Here is a 22,549-nt window from a genome sequence, read left to right on the forward strand (position 1 = left end):
AAAAAAAAAAAAATTAATATATTAAAAGCATTTTTTTAGGAGTAAAACATGGGAAGTGAAATTTAAATATAACCAGTTGTAAAAGGGAAAAAAATGAATTTGGTAATTGAAAAAGTGGAAAACATTATTGGCATATTAAAAGCAATTTTTTAGGAGTAAAACATGAAAAGTGAAATTCAACTAGCGTTTTTTTTTTCTTTTTTTTTTTAACATATTTATCCTGTTAGTTGAAAAACTTGTTAGTGAATAGATTGAGGGTAATTTGGGCATTAAAATTGAGGATCACAAATAGGGGAAGCCCCTTAAATAATAATAGTAGTAGTGTATATATATATATATATATATACACAATATTATATATATGAAAAACACTTTTGAAAAATGTTACCGGCAGGTTTTGTTTTGAGTCCAACTTCAATATTAAAATCAACTAAATATACTATATTCTTTAGAGACTGATAGATTCATTGTTAAGCATTTACATATTTTACTCATTACACACATAACCCAACGTGTCTCTATATAGCCTTTAAAAAGAGTATCACCAATTGACATTGTCAAAGTTGTGTGCATAATAAATAAATATACACAAACCTCTCATGTTTGAGGACAATTGGAGAATTGTGAAAGAACAATTTTTTAACTAACATTAATGATCACTCTATAAGGTGTTCTTGATCGGATCCAGTTCAGTGCATGCACTTGTTACATTACACCCACTTGTCTGCGTAAAGTCCCTACCTCAATGATGGAATAAATCATCCTATCATATAGTAGCACAACAAGTGTAGATTCAAGTAGTGAAACAAGGTTTTGAAATCCAGACCGGACCGGTTGGTTGAACCGTAGTAACCAAAAATCATCTATCATTCTGGTTTTTTAAACTACCAAAATTGGAAATTTTAATTTTTCAGTTAATATCCATAGCCTAGAACAATTTTATAAACTAGTCTTTGGTTCCTTAACCATAAATATGATTTTCTACAAAGGTGACATCACATGCTACATTTAAACAATGAAATATAGCCACAATAATTATGAATGTGAAAATGTAAATTATTTTCAAATAAAAATGCATAATATTGTTTTGAGAGCACATAATTCTAACAATATCTACAACAATTTTTCAATCGACGAAAGAAAATTAATGAAGCACCTCTTTAACGAATTTCTTACATATATATGATGTGGAAATGCAAACATTAACTAATGTGATGTTAAAGAGCTCAATAATTGCATAAGCATTGAATATTGTGTTAATGAACCCGGAGATTATTGTTGTTTTTGCATTAAGCGGTCCCATCTGGACAAGGGGCATGTGTCCCCACTCGTAAATCATCACTAGCAGTTAACGTCATAATTGGTAAGTATATATTTCCGGTATTGCACGCTCGGATCCTTTCTGTTGTATCATCAATTTGGATCAAATGCTGATCATGATTAATGTTTTAGGCTGTGTTTGTTTCAACTTCAAACTACTTCTGAAAATCAATTTCCGTAAAATTGATGTGTTTGGCTGCCTAGGAAAATTGGGTCAACGGAAATCAATTTACCCTTTGACCGAAAATAAGCCCTCATCTGGTGGAAATGCATTTCACCTTCCATTTTACGTTAAACCAATTTCCGGAAAAAAAAGTCTCTCAACTCTCCAAGCTCTCTCTCACACAGCAACACATCTCCAAGCTCTCTCTCACACAGCAGTACTCTGATCCGGTCCAGACCCAAAGCTCCAAGCTCCAAGCTCCAAGCTCAGCAGCAAGTTCAGACGTCCGATCCGGTCCAGACCTTCGCTCCAAGCTCCGATCCGCTCCAAGCTCCAAGCTCCAAGTTCAGCAGCAAGTCTCCGATCCGGTCCAAACGTCCGCTCCGAGCTCTGATCCGCTCCAAGCTCCAAGCTCCAAGTTCAGCAGCAAGTCTCTGATCCGGTCCAAACGTCCGCTCCGAGCTCCGATTCGCTCCAAGCTCCAAGCTCCAAGCTCGAACCTCCAAGCCTCCGTTCCGGTCCAGACCTCCGCTCCAAGCTCCGATCCGCTCCAAGCTCCAAGCTCCAAGCTCCAAGCTCGAACCTCCAAGCTCCGATCCCCACTCCGACGAGCTCCAACCTCCAAGCTCCGATCCACACACCGAGCTCCACCACCTCTCCACGCACAGTGAGTATTCCTTTTCCCTTTCTCAGTCCGATCCGAAAATTTCTCAGTCCAATCCACCCGCATTTCTCAGTCCAATCAACCCTCTCATCACTTCATTTCTCAACCCGATCCACACACCAAAAATACAAAAACTGAAAGGGCCGACCCACCCTCAAACCCATAAACAATCCAACTGAAAATCATCAGTCCCTCGCAAACAACCCAACCTTTATTATTATTATTATTATTATTATTATTATTATATTTTTTTTTAGGTTATGGCTGAAATTTCCTCAGTTTTATTTGGTTGATCATGAGTATTGGGTGTAGCTGATGTTGAGTGGGTTGCATAAATTGATGTGGATACTGTTGGTTTGGGTATAAATTTGATGTAAAAATAGTTGCTGTGGTGGGAGTTGGTTATTGGGCAGAAATTTGACGTGGCTATTGTTGTTCTGTGAGTTGTGAAATTTGTTGCGACTATTGTTGTTCTGTGTTTTTTCTTTTTTTGGGAAACCCTTGTTCAGTGTTTTCTATAATAACAATGCAATGTGATTTGTTCAGAGGTGTAAATATTGACTGTGATGGTATTATATTGTGTACGTTGTTGATGATACAATTATACAGAAATATATGTGCATAAAAATTGGTACTCGTTATCAATGCGGTTTGGATATTTTCTGTTTGTGACTGTTTTTATTTACGGTGCAATCAATAGCATGCTTGTGTACATACCTCTTAGACCACAATGTTTGTGATTTTTTAGATGAAGAAAAAAACGAAAGCCGCAATTTTTGCTTCAGTTGCATCTGTCCTTCTTATGGGTGCTGCATTGTTAAGGAAATTGCAGCGTAGACGTAAACGACTGCCTAGGGCGCCTTTTGTTAATCATGCAGCCGAGAGAGAGGAATACATAAATAGTATTCTGCATGGAAGTGAGACATATTGTGTGAATCAAATTAGGATGAAGCCTANATAGTATTCTGCATGGAAGTGAGACATATTTGTGAATCAAATTAGGATGAAGCCTATAGCTTTTCACCGCTTATGTCACATCCCCACTAAGGGGGAGCATGTACGCCCGACTATTCACATGCCTGTTATGGAGCAAGTGTTTATTTTCTTACACATTATTGGTCATAATGTGAGGTTTCGTGTAATGGGTAGTCGGATTTATAGATCAACTGAGACTGTTCATAGATACTTTAAGGTCGTCCTTAGGGGGGTCCTAAAATTATATAGAACTCTAATAAGATTGCGTAGCGAAGATACACCCCAAGAGATAAGGAATAGCAGAAGGTTCTACCCATATTTTAAGGTAAATATTGCAACTTGTGTATTTTTGTAAATTATGAGGATTTATGTAATTCTAAACCATTATGTCTGTCAAAAATTAGGATTGTGTTGGAGCAATAGATGGTACACATGTTCGTGCATCTGTGCCACTTGAAATACAAGGAAGATTTCGTGGTCGCAAAGATGGAACCACGCAAAATGTGTTAGCTGCCATTAGTTTTGACTTAAAGTTTACTTATGTACTGGCTAGATGGGAAGGCAGTGCACATGATTCACGTGTGTTAAATGATGCATTTGCTAGGCCAGGGGGATTTTCAATTCCCAACGGTATTATACGTTTACTTCACCTTTTTGGTTTATTAGTTTAATAAATATTGTGTGTTTTCTTAAGCATAGTAGTGATTTGGTTTTATTTTTTAATATATGTAGGTAAATATTATCTTGGTGATGCTGGGTATGGTAATAAAAATGGGATATTGTCACCTTATCGAAGTGTGCGATATCACTTAAAAGAGTTTAGTGATCATCCTCCTGAGAATGAGAAAGAATTGTTCAACCTGCGACACTCTTCATTGAGAACTACCATTGAGCGAGGGTTTGGAGTGTTGAAGAAACGTTTTCGAGTGTTGGATGCAGAACCTTTTTGGTCTTTTGAAACCCAAGTGAAAGTAGTGTTAGCATGTTGTGTGGTTCATAATCACATTATGGGGTTGAACCACATGACCATATTATGGAAGCTGCAATGAACGAAGTAGAGTCTAGTGACCCCCACAAGAAACACAATCACGTCGAGAGTCCATTGAAGACAGTAGATTGTGGAATGCTAAGAGAGATGAGATATGTCAAGCTATGTGGTCTGATTATATCAGGAGTGGAGAGTAGTACTTTATTTAGATTTCTATGATTGTAATATGTATTTTTTTTTTTTATAAAGACAATGTATTTACTATAGACTTTTGGTGGTGTAATGGAAAAGTATTTTTAGCATTACATTGTTATTTGATGGTATTACATTGTCATTTTGAGTGTTAGCATGTTTCATTTTGTTGTGCAAATTTATAAGTATGGTTGTATGTGTGTTTGATTTGTTGTTCATATTCCGAGCGTAATTACTAAATGCTACTCTCATTTTTAAATGCTACTCTAACTATACAATTTTCATATGTAGTAATGTCAAAGGGCAAAGAGAAGGTAACCAGCAATAAGCAATTCAGGTGGCTGCCTCCCATGCATGAAATGATGCTGAGGATACTTGCACAAGAGGCTGCAAAGGGCCCTCTAGCACCTTCAGGGCAGGCTCCTTCGCTCTTGTAGCAAAGGAGATAACTGCCCAATTTGGGTTGAGTGCCACCCATCCTATGTTGATAATCGGATGCGAACTCTAAGGACCATGTGGTCCACTATTGAGAAACTTCGAAAGAAGAGTGGCTTCGGTTGGGATGATAATCTCAAAATGATAACATGCGACGCAAAGACGTACCAAGAAGAAGTCATGGTATGCCTTACAATTATATTTTCCGGATATAAATGATAATATATGTTTTTGTCCATAAATTGAAATTTTTAGTTTGGAAATTGAAGGCAAAGAATTTATTTGAAAAGATATTCATAGTTCCAAAGAAGACATCTATGAATAAATGTTAGAGGTTAGATGAAGTTTTAGTAAATTATATAATGGTGTGAAGTAAACTTTATCATGATTTATTAAGTTTTAGTCCTAGAGTAATGTCACACTACCATAGCTAGATGTTTAAATGCAGCATCTATTCCACACCATGATTTTATGTTTAATTTGACAAGGATGGACACCCACTTTATTTTTCATGTAATAACAGCTTTTTTTGTTTACTGGCATGAATAATGCATTGAATATTGAATTTATGCATGAAGTAATTATTGCATTGTTATTATACGTTCCTTTCTCCCTTACAGGCGCATCGAAAGCATGCAGAGTTTTTAAACAAGAAAATAGAGATGTATGATGAGTTAGCTCTTGTTGTGGGCAAGGACACAGCCACAGGTGGCTTTTCAAAGTCCTATATAGATTATGAAAATGAGCCAGATAATGGTGACAGTGCTGAATTTGTTGCTGATAATGTGGAGGAAGATGTGCTCGAAAAAGGTAAGAATGTAGTTGAGTCCTCCACAACTGGGTCGGGAATTTCCAAGTCCCGTAAAAGAGGTCGTGCACCTTCTGCTGCTGATGATAGCGTGTTGACTGATCTGTCTGATCAGTTGAAGGATATAGCTACGGCTCTTAAAGAAATCAATCAGGGCCCGGTAGATTATACATCTCTTTATAATGAGGTTATGGCTATGATGGCGGATGGGTATAGTGAAGAAATGCTTGCAACTGCGTTTGACCATCTGTGTGAAAATGAGAAGATAGCACGGGGATTTCTGGCCAAGAATGCTAGGCTGCGAAAGCTGTGGTTGGATAGTTTTTTTTCTCACAACTTTGACTTGCCTGTTTCATGTAGACTGTGATGGTAGCTTTATGAATTCACTGTTGTTGTAGAACTAGTATTAACCTACCATTGTATTATATATATAGTACTTTGTATTATTGGGACAATACAGTTGCCGAAATTATGTATTTGTACTATTCAGATACCACGAATAGGTATCATTTTTGTACACCATGGAGGTGTAATGACAATGGTGAACGATGAATGTGGCTATTTTTATATTAATATTATCGGTATATTTAAATGATTATTTTTGATGTTGAAGTGGATGATTATTTTTGTATTGTTACAGATATGTATACGCAATGCAGGTGTATGTTGAAGTGGATGATTAGTTTCTAATTATTACAAGTTTGTCTAGATAATACAGGAGTTGAAATTTGTAAGGCATTTTATACAGGAGTTGAAATTTGTAAGGCATTTTATATTTTCCGTAAAATTAATTCATAAACCAAACATGAAAATTGATTTTCCGGAAAAAATGGATTTCATTTTCCGTAAAATGTTTACCTGAACCAAACATAAAAATTGATTTTCCGTAAAACAAAAAGCATTTTCCGTAAAATGTTTGACCGAACCAAACACCGGAATTGATTTTCCGTAAATCGATTTCCGAGACAGCCAAACAACCTCAATACATTTTCTTTTTCTGGAAAATAGCATTTCCGGAAAATATGTATTTTCCGGAAAACGTTTTACGCGAACCAAACGCAGCCTTAAACTCATGACCTAATTGGATGGAGGGTGAAGGAGGAAAGTAGAGTAGAACTGGCCTCTCCTAGCCATCAGTACTATTTTCATCTGTTTAAAAAAAAAAATGGTTTTATCTGAGATGGAAGTTTAAATGTAAGATCATATTTAGAACGACTTTCTACCGTTGAAAAGAGAATAGGCATTTTTCTCTTTTTTATTTATTTATTATTTTTTAAATGGTTGGAATGGTGAAAAGAAAGGAAAGTTGACATTGTTAAAATTTTTTCTTTAGGGTCTGTTTGGTTAGAGGGATGAAAAAGCGAGAAGATAGAAAATGAGGAAAGGAAGCAAAAGTGGAAGGATAGAAAAAATTTAGTTTTCTCTTATATGTATTTGGTTGGGAGGGTAAAACAATAAGAGGATAGAAAATAGAGTTGATATAAATTTACCAATTACCATTATGTCCCAATTAGGTAAAACAAAAATTAATACATTATAGTTTTATTAAAAAATTATTTATGAATGATTAATTTTTTTTTTTTTAAAGTTCAACATCCCAAAAAAGTTTTCTCCAAAACAAAAAATCCAAAATGTTAAGAAAAGAAAGGATAAGCACAAAAGAAAAGAATAAAAATTAAAAAAAAAAAAAAAGAAAAAAAAAGGGAAGAAAGGATATGCACAAAAGGGAAGAAAAAAAATCTGAAGCTGAGATGAAAAAAGAAAAAGAGACAAAACAACAACAACAACAACAACCAAAAAAACAAAAAGGAAGAAGACAAAATAACTTAGAAGGAAAAGGCGTAGAAGTTCAAATAATATGAATGTTGGACTGGGACAATTTCGTCCAAAACATAGAACAATTTTTCACTGGAGTTTTCTCTTCCAATGGGGGAAAGAGAGTTTTGGTGGGCCGGAGAGAAAACTGCCAGGTTCTGTCATTTTCTTTCCTCATTTTCACTTTTAACCAAACACACATTTTTTTTCCATTTTTTCTCCATCATTTTCCATCCTTCCTATTTCACTCTCAACTAAACATACCCTTTGTAAGGTTGAATTTAATCAACCATTTTGTTGGCTTTTTTCTGTGCCAATTTGCTTGTAATTCAGCACTTAGAAACCCTGTATTTAGGTGGGAATCATGTAAGAGTAATGTGTGAGAGAGTGTGAAGAAATACTCAAGACTGTGCAGTGAAGCAAAGACTTGTAACTGGATTTCGCAGGTGGCTTGTGACTGGCAAGCTGCCAGAAGATGCACACGAGTGAAGCATGCAGAGAAGCTGAACCATCATGCCAGCTGTAGCACTATAGGACAAAAAGTCTAGTCTGGCCATTCAGTTAACTCGCGACTTGAACTCGCGATTCAATCAAGTTGCGAGGCCAAGTCGCCAGCCAGCTCTGTTTTGAAAAACTGACTCTTCGCATTCCATTCTCACCTTAGTATAAATACCCTTATACCCACGAAATGTAAAAAGCTTCCAGAGAGAATTTTAAGAGAGAAACCCTAGAGAAAAACAAGATTGACTCATCCACAATCTTCACATAGAGACTTTTCAAATTTCTCTACTCTCACCCTTCCTATTGTTACATCCTTAAGAGGTTCATTACCCAAATCATTTTCTCACTATACCCATATCTGTGAGAATGTCATTTAGTGCTTTGGGAAGCAGTTAGGAAGGAACCAATTGATATTGGTTGATGCTATGGGTTATAGCGGAATCCAGTAAGCTAAAGAAGACAAAGGTTCGGCCCAACCTCGTTGGAACAAGAAGCTTGGAGGGCTTAGGTACACTAAGTAGATTAGGCTTGGCGGGTCTTCTGTTGTTTATGTATCCTAACTTCATTCTTTAGTAGATTATTAACCGCTTGGAGGGCGGTGGAGAGGTTTTACGCTGAGGGCTTCGGTTTCCTCTTCGATAACACATCGTTGTGTTATCCTTGTGTTTGCATCTTTCTTCCCTTAATCTTTGCCATTTAATTTCTGTTGTAGATGTGATTTTATTTGGTTTAGATTATTTATCAATTTTGTTATTAGCTTATGTTCATTTTCCACACATTCATTGTTTGATATTAAGCTTGAATTGGTATTTTGTAAATTGAGAGTCTAAACGTTCATAGTGTTTTATATGCTATTTGAACATTCACCCTTAGTCTCCATTCTCCATGTTCGTGGATAGTTGAGGCTTCACCAATTCAGCCTCACAAAAAGTCCAATGACAAAATTTTAGGAAGTTAAAAAAAAAAAATCCACTACTTGATTGTCTTTGTTGCGTATGAAATGTAGAAAATGACTCTTTAATGTACCCTTCAACTTTTTTTTTTTTTTTTTTTGGGAATAAAATGTATCCTTCAACTTGATTGTACCTGTCAATAGCCAATTATTAATATTCTCTCTCTTTCAATTCTAGGTGCTGGCATAGGCTTGATTGTGATGCTTGTCTGTAGCTCTTGGTTGTACTTAATAGTCAAGCAGAAGAAGCCAATAAAACTGAAAGAAAAGTTCTTTAAGCAAAGTGGTGGTTTAATGTTACAACAGTGACTCTCTAGACAAGAAAATTCAACTAATACCACCAAAATCTTCACCCCAAAAGAGCTCAAGAAAGCTACTAATAATTATGATGAAACTCTAATAATTGGTCAAGGAGGGTTTGCTATTGTTTACAATGAATTTTTACCACATAATAGGATCGTGGCTATTAAGAAGTCCAAAATAGTGGATCAAAACCAAATTGAATAGTTTATCAATGAGGTAGTTGTACTTTCCCAAATTAACCACAAGATTGTGGTTAAATTATGGGATTGTTGTTTGGAAACATTTGCTCCTTTACTAGTTTATAAATTTGTACCTAATGGCACCCTATTTGAGTACATACATAGTGAAAGCAAGGTGTTCACTATATCATGGGAAACTTGTCTTAGGATAGTCATAGAAACAATGGAAGCACTATCATATCTACACTTTACATTTTCTACCCCTATAATTTAATTCATAGAGATGTCAATTCTTCATATATATTGCTAGATAGTAATTCCACAACAAAGGTATTAGATTTTGGATTTTCGAGATTGGTTTCACTAGACCAAACAAAAGTAGCGATTATGGTGTAAGGAATTATTGGATACTTAGACCCTGAGTACATTAACACAAGTCAAGTGACCAAGAAAAGTGATATTTATAGTTTTGGAGTGGTTCTTGTAGAGATATTGACAAGGAGAAAAGATCTTTCATTTGATATGCCCATGGTGAAGAGAAGTCTAGTTACGTATTTTCTCATTTCTTTGAAAGTGAATAGATTATTTGAAGTTCTTGAAAAACATATAGCAAATGAAGACAATGCTAAGCAATTGCAGGAATTGGTAATCTTGCAAATACGTAATATCATACTGCTTTATTACACCATCATGTCGAATTATTCGTTCTTTTTTTTTTCTTTTTTTTTTTTAATTTGCTAGGAACTTTATCCTAAACTAAAAGTGTTGAGAAGAATAATTAACTTGCAAATAAATATCATAATGCTTTACTTTAATAGTTCCTTTTTTTTTCTTCTCCCATGAACATATATTAGGTACTAAGGTACGTACGTGGAATGCATATGATCTTGTGCATCTGCTATATGCATATCTTTCTTACAATTCATCACAACTATATGAAACTTATATGTTATGAGAGAGATTATGCATATACCGGGTGTGTGTTTTAATTGTTGCCACTATAAATATCTAATTGAAAAGCTTTATGCTTCGGTAAGCCTTCATCTTTAGGGTTACATGTTACAAGAGAGATTATGTATACATTTGGATATAATTGATACTGTGTAGTCCAGGGGCAGCCCAACATAATTAAACAAAATTATTTAATATGTAAATATTAATTAAACAAAATTATTTAATATTAATCAAATTAAGGTTAATTTGATACATTAAATACATAAATAATACCAACTAAACTAATGTTAATTGTGTATAGATAATTGAATATCATAGTTGAACTATAAATATTAATAAAAAGAAATGAAATAATATTACGATTAAAAAATGTACTTTATTTTGGATATATGACGATGCATAGTTAAATAAAGTTGTAATCTAATTTTTAATTTTATATTTTGATTTTAAGAGAGAGATATAGATATTATTTGGTGTGTGGATTTGTAGGATATAAGTTTACAAAAAATTAAAGTCTCAAACTATTAGGGGAGATTAATCTATACTTGACGATTTAACACATTTGCAACATCTTTTTGAAATATTTTAGGGTTTCAATTGAGTTAAGGTTCTATTGGTCTCATACTTTGAGAGTCTTAATAGAAATGAAAAAGAAAAATGTGCTAATTAAATGCACTATAAAATGTTCAAAATATAATGTGATATTGACACATTGTCTCTGATTGATGAACTTCATCAATTTAACTAATGAATGTTTATATCAATTTTTTGTGATTAATAACATGGAAATTTGTAAGCCAATTGTAAAATTTGTAGTATCCTTAACATTACTAATAAAAAAAAATGTAAAACCTTTATAAAATATATATAATTTTTAAAAAATTTAGGTCTTTAACCATGGAAAGTATGGCCTTTTTTCCTAAGGAAAATTTTGTTTTTTGGTGGGGCCTTAGGCCTAGGCCTTGGGCCGGTCCTAGTGTCGTCCCCTGTCCCACACAAACCTAATAATATAGGGCGAAATCCCTTGGAGTTACCTATTAGAATTAAAATTAGAAATATGAGAACATATTTTCATTGGAAGGAATCTTTTGGAGGTAGCTTCAAGATGTTGGTTCGGGGAACTCATAAATCTCATGAACTTTTAGGGAATAATTAGGCCAATCCTTTAGAAAATTTTAAATTAATTCATAATATTGAAGTTAAAACCTTTACAAAAAAAAGAAAAAAAAAGAAAAAAAGCCTTGTTACTCGGGTGTTACAAACACTAATTAATTAAGCAGGTTATTGTTAGGCTTTAACTCAAGTAACCTGTAGATGTTATTATAGTGAATAGCGTATAACCTGCATGTGACCATTAATTTGAATATGAGATTTAGGTGCAATTTATAATAGTTGTTAAGAATGGTGTGATGATTATAAGTTTTAAAATTTTGGGGTGTGAAGTAAAGATTCAGAATTTCAGATTCCCCCTTATAGTCAATTGAGTGAATTACATATACTTTTTTAAAAAAAAGTTTAATTACTACTTTATTATAGTGTATTACTTAAGTATAATGAGTTTGGTTAATGGATACCCTTAGCCAATTTGTTAATGAATCGTTTTAAAAAAGTTTTAATACTATACTTTTATTGGAAATATAAAAAGTTGTAAAAGAATTACTTAATTTTTTATCTTTTTATAAAAAGTTTCTAAAAATATTTTTAAACCAATATTTATAAGGCATTTGTTAACTTTTTTTTAATAATAATTAGACCTTTTGCCAAGGTCAAGCTCCACTTAATCTTTTTTTTCTTTTTTCTTTTATGTGTATTAATTAAGTCAAGTCTACTTTATGGTCTACCGTCTACCATAGTCCTTAGATCAGTTAGATTGTGAAGTGTAAACACAAAACCAGTCATAAATATGCACATCAAGACTCGCGTTAGATGTGAATTGTAAACACAAAACCAGTCATAAATATGCACATCAAGACTCGCGTATATTTAACGGGTCTTTACGTATGCCTTTAAAAAGTCCAGCGTTTTTATGAAGCTCATACCAAATCATTACTCTTAAAACCCATAAATACGTACTCTTCTGGAAAATAGTGAGGCTATAGGTTGGTGTGATATTATTCTCAGTAAAAATGACAAATGCAGCAGAAACATTTCCATTATCCGTCTGGCATAAATTGAAGGTTGTTACCTGAAAGAAACTGCTAGAGATTTTTCTATCCGATGACTGGAAATGTCGTTGTTACAATATTTCAATCCAAGGCGATATTGGTCTTCCTGCAAATGCAAACATTAACTAATGTGATGTCTAAGAGCTCAATAATTGCACAAGCATTCAATATTGTGTTAATGAACCCGGAGATTATTGTTGTTTTTGCATTAAGCGGTCCCATCTGGACAAGGGGCATGTGTCCCCACTCATAAATCATCACTAGCAGCTAACGTCATAATTGGTAAGTACATATTTCCGGCATTGCACGCTCGGATCCTTTCTGTGGTATCATCAATCTGGATCAAATGCTGATCATGATTAATGTTTTAAGCTCATGACCTGATTGGATGGAGGGTGAAGGAGGAAAGTAGAGTATCTCTCTAGCCATTAGTACTATTGTCATTTGTTAAAAAATAAAAAATAAAAAAAATAAAAAAAATAAAAAAATAAATTGATTTTATCTGAGATTGAAGTTTAAATGTAAGATCATATTTAGAACAACTTTCTACCGTTGACAAGAGAATAGGCTTTTTTTTTTTTTTAATGGTTGGAATGGGGAAAAATGGAAATCTGACTTTTTAAATCTCGACAGATAGCAGGTGTCGAGGTAGCTGTCGAGCAGGTGTCGAGTTTTAAAAACTTTGCACTTCAGCTTGCTTTCTCTTGGACAGACTTGATGACTTCAACACTTGACCTTGAACCATTGTTTCTTGAAGTATTAAAAACACCTAGAACTACTCGATTACAAGCAGAGTGCGTTTTATCAAAAGATTAGCCAATTTACATAACAAAGTGACATATGTTCTTAAACAAGTTAAAACATATATGTCCTAACAAAAAAAATGGGTTTTATTTTTTGGACTTCAAAAACATCTTGGTTGGGTTTTAGCATCTGATTGAACTAGTTAGAACTTGGGACATTCCGGTGTCACTAAGAAGCAATAACACTCTGTTTGTTTCAGCATTAACATATATATATATATTTTTTTTTTGTAAAATGGTTCATTTTCCAAAGAGCATTGTCTAGAAAACTATCTTATTTTTCGGTATTTGGTAACGACCTTGAAAACGAGCTTAAGAATGTTTTCTAGTGTTTGGTATGCAATTTTTATTTATTTATATTTACTATATAATTTAAAACATGTGTATTATGTAAACCAACTAATGTAATCAATATTTAAAAAATAAAAAATAAAAATAAAAAAACAACCTAGAATGAATTTGGTTTTCATACTAAAATTTTGACAATAGATACAATCAAAATTAGTTGTCAAATTTTCATGATCTTTACCACTCATCTTTCTCATATATATGGAAAATAATATACATATATATCAACTATTTATCTATATATATATATATATTAAAATTGACAGGGAAATACATCTTAAGTAAGTACAAATAACAATAACTTTTAATTGTCTACTCTTTTTGCTGGTACACTAATTGTTTACTATGTTCAACCACAAGTCTTCAATATTACTCTAAATTATGTACTTACATAATGTATCTACATAATATATTATCACTGCATAGTATCTGCACAATGTATCTGCCAACAAAAATTCCCCTAAACAATTATCATTCATTATACTATCTTCATCACATGCGCTCCACACATGTGATGAGGCACTTTTTTTATTTTAAGTTTAATGTAATTTTTTAATTTGAATTTATATATTATTAGTGAGGTTACACAGGAATGAATTTTTAAGAAACTAAAATTTAGAATTTGAAATGGAGTAAACTGCTAGGTTTAGTGTGTACTAACTTTTAGGAAAAAATATATTACATGTGCGTGAGTTATATTTAAATAGAGAGTGCTAATTTTTAGGAAAAAAGTTTCTCTGGTATTTTTTTTTTAATTTTGTTGAATTACAATTTTAACCCCCTTTTTTTTTAAAGAATAAATATTATCTAATTAGATTAGGGGTATTTTTGACATTTTTTTAAAATCATAACTAACTTTTCTAAATGCTCTTAATATATAGAGATAGGAATATTATTAATTTACCATAAAGATTGTCCTATGTAAAAGCAATTTAGAGCCATATAGGCACTATATTTAAAATTTTCGTCTTTTACTTCATTCATTCTTTCTTCTTCTTATTTATTTTTTTTTTCCTTTAAACTTTTATGTGCAAAAAAGAAGTAACTTTTGCCTAGAATCCATCAAACCGAAATTTTCTTAAAGAAAAAAGAAAATCAAGCTTGAAATTCAAAGCAAAGAATTGAGATTTTGGTAGAGGGGAATGAAATAATTACTTCTGCAAATCTGTTCTCCTTTGCAAGTCAGAGCTATTGACCAATTAGTGAGGGGAAAAAAAATCAAATCAAAGAACTATTTTATAAAGGGGAAGAGAAACATGGAGAAAAGAGAGAGGAGAGACAAATAGAGGGAGAGAGAGAGAGAGATCTATGGAAGAGGAGAGACCAAAGTTAGTGACAATGAGGGTGTGAAGAGAGAAAAAGTGAGAGCGAAATTGTTTTCCAAGAAAAGTTTTTGGAAAACAACATATAAAAAATAGGCCTTATTTTTATTAGGGTTTTCTGTTGACTAAAGATAGATTTCCATTGACCTATTTTTTTTTACGCTACGAAACACTAAAAAATGTGAAAACTATCTTTATAAAATGTTTTTATAAATGCATGACATGTATGATCTACCCTAGGATGACATGTGAGCACGTATGCATGTGCCAAATGCATAGACATGTGAACAATTTATTTCAGAAACAAGATTAAAAAGTGTAAAGTTGTGATTTACAACTATGTATATGTTAGCTTTAATTCCATGTCAAATTTGATTGTAATTTTGTTCAATCATTTCCCTATATTTTTGTGGGATTTTATGTAAGGGCTATGTGTGAGAGTTTGGTGAAGAATTTGGGAAGAAGTGGTTTTTGCCACTTGCTCGTGATTGACTCGCGACTACTAAGTCGCGAAACAAGCCACGTGAGAAGCACATGCTGGAATTTGAAAAATCCTTAACAGGCTGGATTTCGCGAGTGATTCACGACTCAGGCCAAGTCGTGAGTGATCCATGAAACTCACTTCTTATTGCTTTCCGAAGTGTGACTTTTCCCATTCTTTATCAATACTATATAAACCTTTATTACCCACAAAATGTAAGAAGAAGGAGTATTTTCAAAGCAAAACATTTGAGAGAGAAACCCTAGCTAAATATTAGAGAGTTAGAGATTGTATTACCCACAATCCTCTACATCATTTCTCTAAAGTTTCCATCAACTCCCACCTCTCCATCTGCACATATACTTGAGAGGTTCTTGGCCCAAGTGATAACTAAAGATTAATCACTCACAATTTGTGTCACAGAATTCCACACCGCTTAAACAAAAGAACTTATGGATTGGATGTGCATTCTTATGGACTGGATCACTCACAAGATTAATCAGTCACATGATGTGCATTCTTATGGACTGGATCCTTCACCTCAAAAGTAGACCATAAAGTAAATAACCTTTGCCTCTTTTTTCTTTTTTTTTTTTCTTTTTTTTTTTTTTACTTAATACCAAAAAAAGAAAAAAAAAAAAAAAAAAGTAGACTTTGACAAGGTCTAAATTAAAATTATACTTACGTAATACACAAAAGCACTTATCAAATTCTATATATATATATATATATAATTCACTCAGTTGCCTATAAGATTAATTACAAGCGGGAATCTGTACTTGCACACCCAAATTATTAAAAATTAAAACTTATAATCAGCACTCCAATTTTAACAAAGATTACAACACACCTAACAAGAAAAAAGATTACAAATTGCACCCTACTTGACTTTTTAAACAAATGTTTACTTGCAAGTCATAATTTATTCATTATAATAACATCTACAAGTAACCCAAGTTAAAGCCTAACAAACTGCCCCAATGTTTGTGACCCCTATAAGTACCTAGGGCTTGGCTTAATAATTCTCTAATTGTGTATTGCCTTATGAATGAATTATTAATCATTGCCAACCTCCTTTTATTGTTCATTTCTCTCTAGCTTATTTGATAAGCTTTTAATTTTACATTATGGTTGCATTTGGCATTAGCATAAAAAGGCAACGTTTGTTACTATTTAGTTTGTTTTTACTACTATTCATCTTATATTTGCTACTATTTAGCTTACTTTTGCTATTATTCGTGGGCCTCATTATACTTTTTGGTACTATTCATTGGTCTCACTCTACTATTCAACTACTTTTTAGTTTTATCTACAGTATTTTCAGCAAAATGTTTTCAATTTCAGCTAATTAAGCTTTTCCCAAATAGACTTCATATGTACAAATTTTTAAAACTACATTTTTTAAACTATAAATATACTTCACACACTTTTGATAAAAAAAAATAAAAAAAATAAAAAAATAAAAAAAGAAAAAAAAAAAGAAAAAAAAAAAGAAAGAAAGAAAGAAAACCACCTCAAGAAAGTTAAATAAATTAATACCAAACACACACTTAGTATATAGCTTAGCTATGAAAAAAAGAAATCATAATGAATATTTATGAGTAATGCTAGGATCTGACATCCAAAAATCAATCTTAGAAAAATGATTTTATGAATATGAATTATGGTAATGGCTCTAATTTTCAATCAACCAAACTTGATATACTATATTTCAGAATACTCTATATGTGAGTAGAAAATTAGGGGTGCAATACAAATATACAATGAATATACTCACCAACCGCAAGGTGAATTGCTAGTGATGATTGATTGGAGACACATGTTGCGCTCTCTTGATGGTATCCTTTCATGCACAAACAATCATAACTTCTAGTTAGGGATGGCAATTTTTCCTCATATCCATTAACCCATCCATGGCCCGCTTAAATTGGGTAAGTCTTGACTCAACCCAATTAAACATTTGGGTTAAATGAGTAAAGACCCATTTAGGTAGTCCAATTAATGAGTCTTAATGGTTAAACCTATCGTACATAGATTTCAACCCGTGTTCGACATTATCCCCCAACCGTTGAGGGTTTTTCACTCGGCAAAGCGTGTTTGGTGCAAATATGCAAAAAGTGTGTGACAATCTATACAATACTAGGGTGATATGTGTGTGAGAGAATATTTTAACTATATTCACTTTTAAGAAGTCTCCACCAATCATTGAGATTCTTTGGTGTAATTGATTACCTTATCGAATTGATTTTATTTCCTAATTTAACTAAGAAACTCCTAAGGGATTTTAAGTTAAAATAGAAAATAGAAGAACCTCCCAGAGTAGAAATCAAAAATTTGGAAGTTTGGTTACATATGGGGAAGGTATTAGGCACCCCACAATGCCTATCCAAAATATTAGAACCTTGTTTCAACTTTAATTTTAAACACCATCATTTAAAAAACAAATTTCAATATTTGGCATTTGGTGTTGAATGAAAATAGATATTATGCATCTGCAATAAAAGGAAACAAGTCTATCCTAAGATGACATTTGAATGAATGACATATATAATCTACCCAAAAGTGACTTGTGGATGCATGGTATACGTAATCTACCCTTGGGAGACACATAAATAATGAATGACATGTATACTTTATCATAGAATGACATGTATTTATCCTAAGATAACATGTGAATGCATGACATGTATATAGGAATCTATCATAAAATGACATATGAATGCATGATATGTATAATCTACCCTAGGATGACATATGAGCATGTTTGCATGTGCAGAATGCATGGACATGTGAACAATTTATTTTAGAAACAAGATTAAAAAGTGTAAATTTGTGATTTACAACTATGTATATGTTGGCTTTAAATTCGTGTCAAAGTTGATTGTAATTTTGTTCAATCATTTCCCTATATTTTGTGGGATTTTATGTAAGGGCTGTGTGTGAGAGTTTGGTGAAGAATCTGTGAAGAAGTGGGTTTTGCAACTTGCTTGTGATTGACTCGCGACTACTGTGTTGCGAAACAAGCCATGTGAGAAGCACATGCAAGAATTTGAAAGGTCCTTGACAGGTTAGATTTCGCGACTGATTCGTGAATCATGCCAAGTCATGAGTGACCCGTGAAACTCACTGCCTGTTGCTTTTTGAGGTGAGACTTTCCCATTCTTTTCCAACACTATATAAACCTTCATTACCCACAAAATGTAAGAAGAATGAGGAGTATTTTCTGAAGAAACTTTTGAGAGAGAAACCTTAGCCAAACACATGAGAGTTAGNAAAAAAAAAAAAAAAAAAAAAAAAAAAAAAAAAAAAAAAAAAAAGGTATAATTCACTCAGTTGCCTATATGGTTAATTGCACGATGGAATCTGTACTTGCACACCCAAGTTATTAAAACTTATAATCAGCACTCCAATCTTAACAAAGATTACATCACATTTAACAAGAAAAAAGATTACAAATTGCACCTAACCACTTTCCAAACAAATGGTTACTTGCAAGTCATAATTTTTTCGTTATAATAACATCTACAAGTAACCCAAGTTAAAGCCTAACAACCTGCCCCAATGTTTGTGACCTCTCTAAGTACCGAGGGCTTGGCTTAATAATTCTCTAATTGAGTATTGCCTTATGATTGAATTATAAATCATTGCCATCCTCCTTTTATTGTTCATTTTTCTCTAACTTATTTGATAAGCTTTTAAATTTTACATTATGGTTGCATTTGGCATTAGCATAAAAAGATAGCTTTTTTTTTTTTACTATTTAGCTTGTTTTTGCTTTTATTCATCTTATATTTGCATATTTTGGTACTATTCATGGGTCTCACCGTACTATTCAACTACTTTTTAGTTATATCTATAGTATTATCAGTAATAAAGTTTTTAATTTCAACTAATTAAGCTTTTCCCAAATAGACTTCATAGGTACACCTTTTTATAACAACATTTTTTAAACTATAAATATACTTTAACACACTTTTGATAAAAAATTTAAAAAATTAAAAAAAAAAAAAAAACCCCAAAAAAGTTAAATAAATTAATACCATACACAAACTTAGGACAAAATTTCTAAATGCCCTTTTTGGGCAAACTAAGCAGTTTCAAACTAATTAGGGAAATGCCCCTCTTTTGAAAATCAATTTTCTCAAAATCGAGTTAGGCCCTATAGCAACGTTTTTAAGGAGCCTATAGTGACGTTTTTAGGACCTATAGTGGCGTTTTCTAACTCAATTTATATGAAATCGAGTTATAGGTAAAAAAAAAATTAAAAAAATTGCCTATAACTCGATTTCATAAAAGTCGAGTTACCAAACGTCACTATAGGTCCTGAAAACGTTACTATAAGTCCTTAAAAACGCCACTATAGGGCTCCCAAATTTTTTTTTTTTTTTTTTTTTATAACTCGATTTTGAGAAAATCGAGTTCCAAAAGAGGGGCATTTCCCTAATTAGTTTGAAAAATAGAACAAAACGCTGCTTAGTTTGCCCAAAAAGGGTCTTTTAGCAATTTTGTCCCACTAACTTAGTATATCGCTTAGCTATGAAAAAAAATCATAATGAATGTTTATAAGTAATGTTAGGATCCGACATCCAAAAATCAATCTTAGAAAAATGTTTTTATGAATATGAATTATGGTAATGGCTCTAATTTTCAACCAACCCAACTTGATATACTATATTTCAAAATATTTTATATGTGAGCAAAAAATCAGGGGTGCAATACATATATACAATAAATATACTCACCAACCACAAGGTGAATTGCTAGTGATGATTGATCGGAGACGCATGCTGCGCTCTCTTGATGGTATCCCTTCATGCACAAACAATCATAACTTCCAGTTAGGGATGGCAATTTTTCCTCATATCCATTAACACATCCATGGACCGCTTAATTTGGGTAAGTCTTGACTTAACCCAATTAAACATTTGGGTTAAACGAGTAAAGACCCATTGAGGTAGTCCAATCAATGAGTCTTAATGGTTAAACCTGTCTTACATAGATTTTGACCTGTGTTTGACATTATCCCCTAACTGTTGAGGGTTTTTCACTTGGCAAAGTGTGTTTGGTGCAAATATGCAAAAAGTGTGTGACAATCTGTACAATACCAGGGTGATACGTGTGTGAGGCAATATTTTAACCCATATTCACTTTCAAGAAGTCTCCACCAATCATTGAGATTCTTTGGTGTAATTGATTACCTTATCTAATTGATTTTATTTCCTAATTTAACTAAGAATCTCCTAGGGGATTTTAAGTTAAAATAGAAAATAGAAGAACGTCCAAAAGTAGAAATCAAAAATTTGGAAGTTCGGTTACATATGGGGAAGGTGTTAGGTGCCCCACAATGCCTATCCAAAAGATTAGAACCTCGTTTCAGCTTTAATTTTAAAAACCATCATTTAAAAAACAAATTTCAATATTTGGCATTTGGTGTTATATGAAAATATATATTATGCATGTCCAATAAAAGGAAACAAGTCTATCCTAAGATGACATTTGAATGAATGACATATATAATCTACCCAAAACTGACTTGTGAATGCATGGCATACATAATCTACCCTTGGGAGACATGTAAATAATGAAGGACATGTACACTTTCTCATAGCATGACATGAATTTATCCTAAGATAACATGTGAATGCATGACAAGTATATAACAATCTATCATAAAATGACATATGAATGCATGACATGTATAATCTACCCTTGGATGACATGTGAGCATGTATTCATGTGCAAAATGCATGGACATGTGAACAATTTATTTCAGAAACAAGATTAAAAAGTGTGAAGTTGTGCTTTATGTTTGTTTTTAAACCCCTTAAAACACAACTGAATTACCTTAGTTAACAAGCCAAGTTATTACTTAGTCCAAATTCCAAATCTAGGTTATCACAATCAAACAATTATATCATGTATAGTAGCGGAAAAATAAATAACATAATGATATGATGACCTAGGAAACCACACCGGTAAAAACCTGGGGAGGATTTAACCTAGTTATCCTCAAGGTAAACTTGAATCCACTATAGAAAGAATCGAAGTTTTACATTTGCGACTTAGACCACTAACATCCTATTACTACCCACCAATAGAAAACTTACTGACACGACCACGTGCAAGCTCCGAGACCACGAACTCCTTCTTTCTTGGATTCTCTAGCAAATACAAGCACACCGGTTTTTGTATCTTTAAGTTCTCATGGCAGCAACTGAATGATCATCAAGTTCTTGAAGAAATCTCCTTCTTGATAATCCTAAACTTATATGAAGGAAAGCTCCTCTCAGATCTCACAAGAGATTCACACAAACAGTAGTACGAGTAACAGTAAAACGTGGCTAGGGTTTGCCTTATATACCTAGGGCAAAACATAAAACCCTAAACGTTTTAAATGGGATAAGGCTGACTTGGAATTCTACAGGAAAAAAATTATGCCCGATATTCAATCGATCGACTTTAAATTTCGATTGATCGAGCCAGGCTGAAAGTCACTGATACTTCTGCAGCCACTCGATTCAACTTTACATACAACGCACATACTTTGAGCAAGTTTAAACAAGTCTAACAACTATTTTGATCATGGTTTGCCAACATTACACATTAGGGTTCTAAATACATTAGTTGCTAAGTCTTTAGAACCTAACAATTTACAACTATGTATATGTTGGCTTTAATTCCGTGTCAAGTTTGATTGTAATTTTGTTCAATCAATTCCGTATATTTTTGTAGGATTTTATGCAAAGGCTGTGTGTGAGAGTTTGGTAAAGAATCTGTGAAGAAGTGGTTTTCGCAACTTGCTCATGATTGACTCGTGACTACTGCGTTGTGTAATAAGCCACATGAGAAGCACATGTTGGAATTTGAAAAGTTCTTGACATGATAGATTTCACGACTGCTTCGCAACTCATGCCAAGCGAGTGACCCATGAAACTCATTGCCTCTTGGTTTTTGAAGTGTGACTTTTCCCATTCTTTTCCAACACTATATAAACACTCATTACCCACAAAATGTAAGAAGAAGGAGTATTTTCAGAAGAAACTTTTGAGAGAGAAACCTTAGCCAAACACATGAGAGTTAGAGATTGTTTTTCTCACAATCCTCTACATCATTTCTCTAAAGTTTCCATCTACTCCCACCTTTCCATTTACATATACTTGAGAGGTTCTTAGCCCAAGTGA

The 22,549-nt window shown here is 33.0% G+C and overlaps 1 long non-coding RNA gene and 1 pseudogene across 1 annotated transcript; both read left to right on the top strand.

Moving 5' to 3' along the window:
• The first annotated feature begins 3,384 nt into the window (after positions 1–3,384).
• LOC136070950 (uncharacterized) lies at positions 3,385–4,129 on the top strand. The gene is made up of 3 exons (XR_010632236.1): positions 3,385–3,447; positions 3,527–3,752; positions 3,855–4,129. It is a non-coding gene; the product is annotated as an uncharacterized LOC136070950 (long non-coding RNA).
• A 1,391-nt stretch (positions 4,130–5,520) lies between these two features.
• LOC136070943 (putative wall-associated receptor kinase-like 16) overlaps positions 5,521–22,549 on the top strand; it is a 28,429-nt pseudogene continuing 11,400 nt past the window's right edge.

This window comes from Quercus suber, unplaced genomic scaffold (genome assembly GCF_002906115.3).
Source record: "Quercus suber isolate HL8 unplaced genomic scaffold, Cork oak 2.0 scaffold_273, whole genome shotgun sequence".
Classification (NCBI taxonomy): domain Eukaryota; kingdom Viridiplantae; phylum Streptophyta; class Magnoliopsida; order Fagales; family Fagaceae; genus Quercus; species Quercus suber.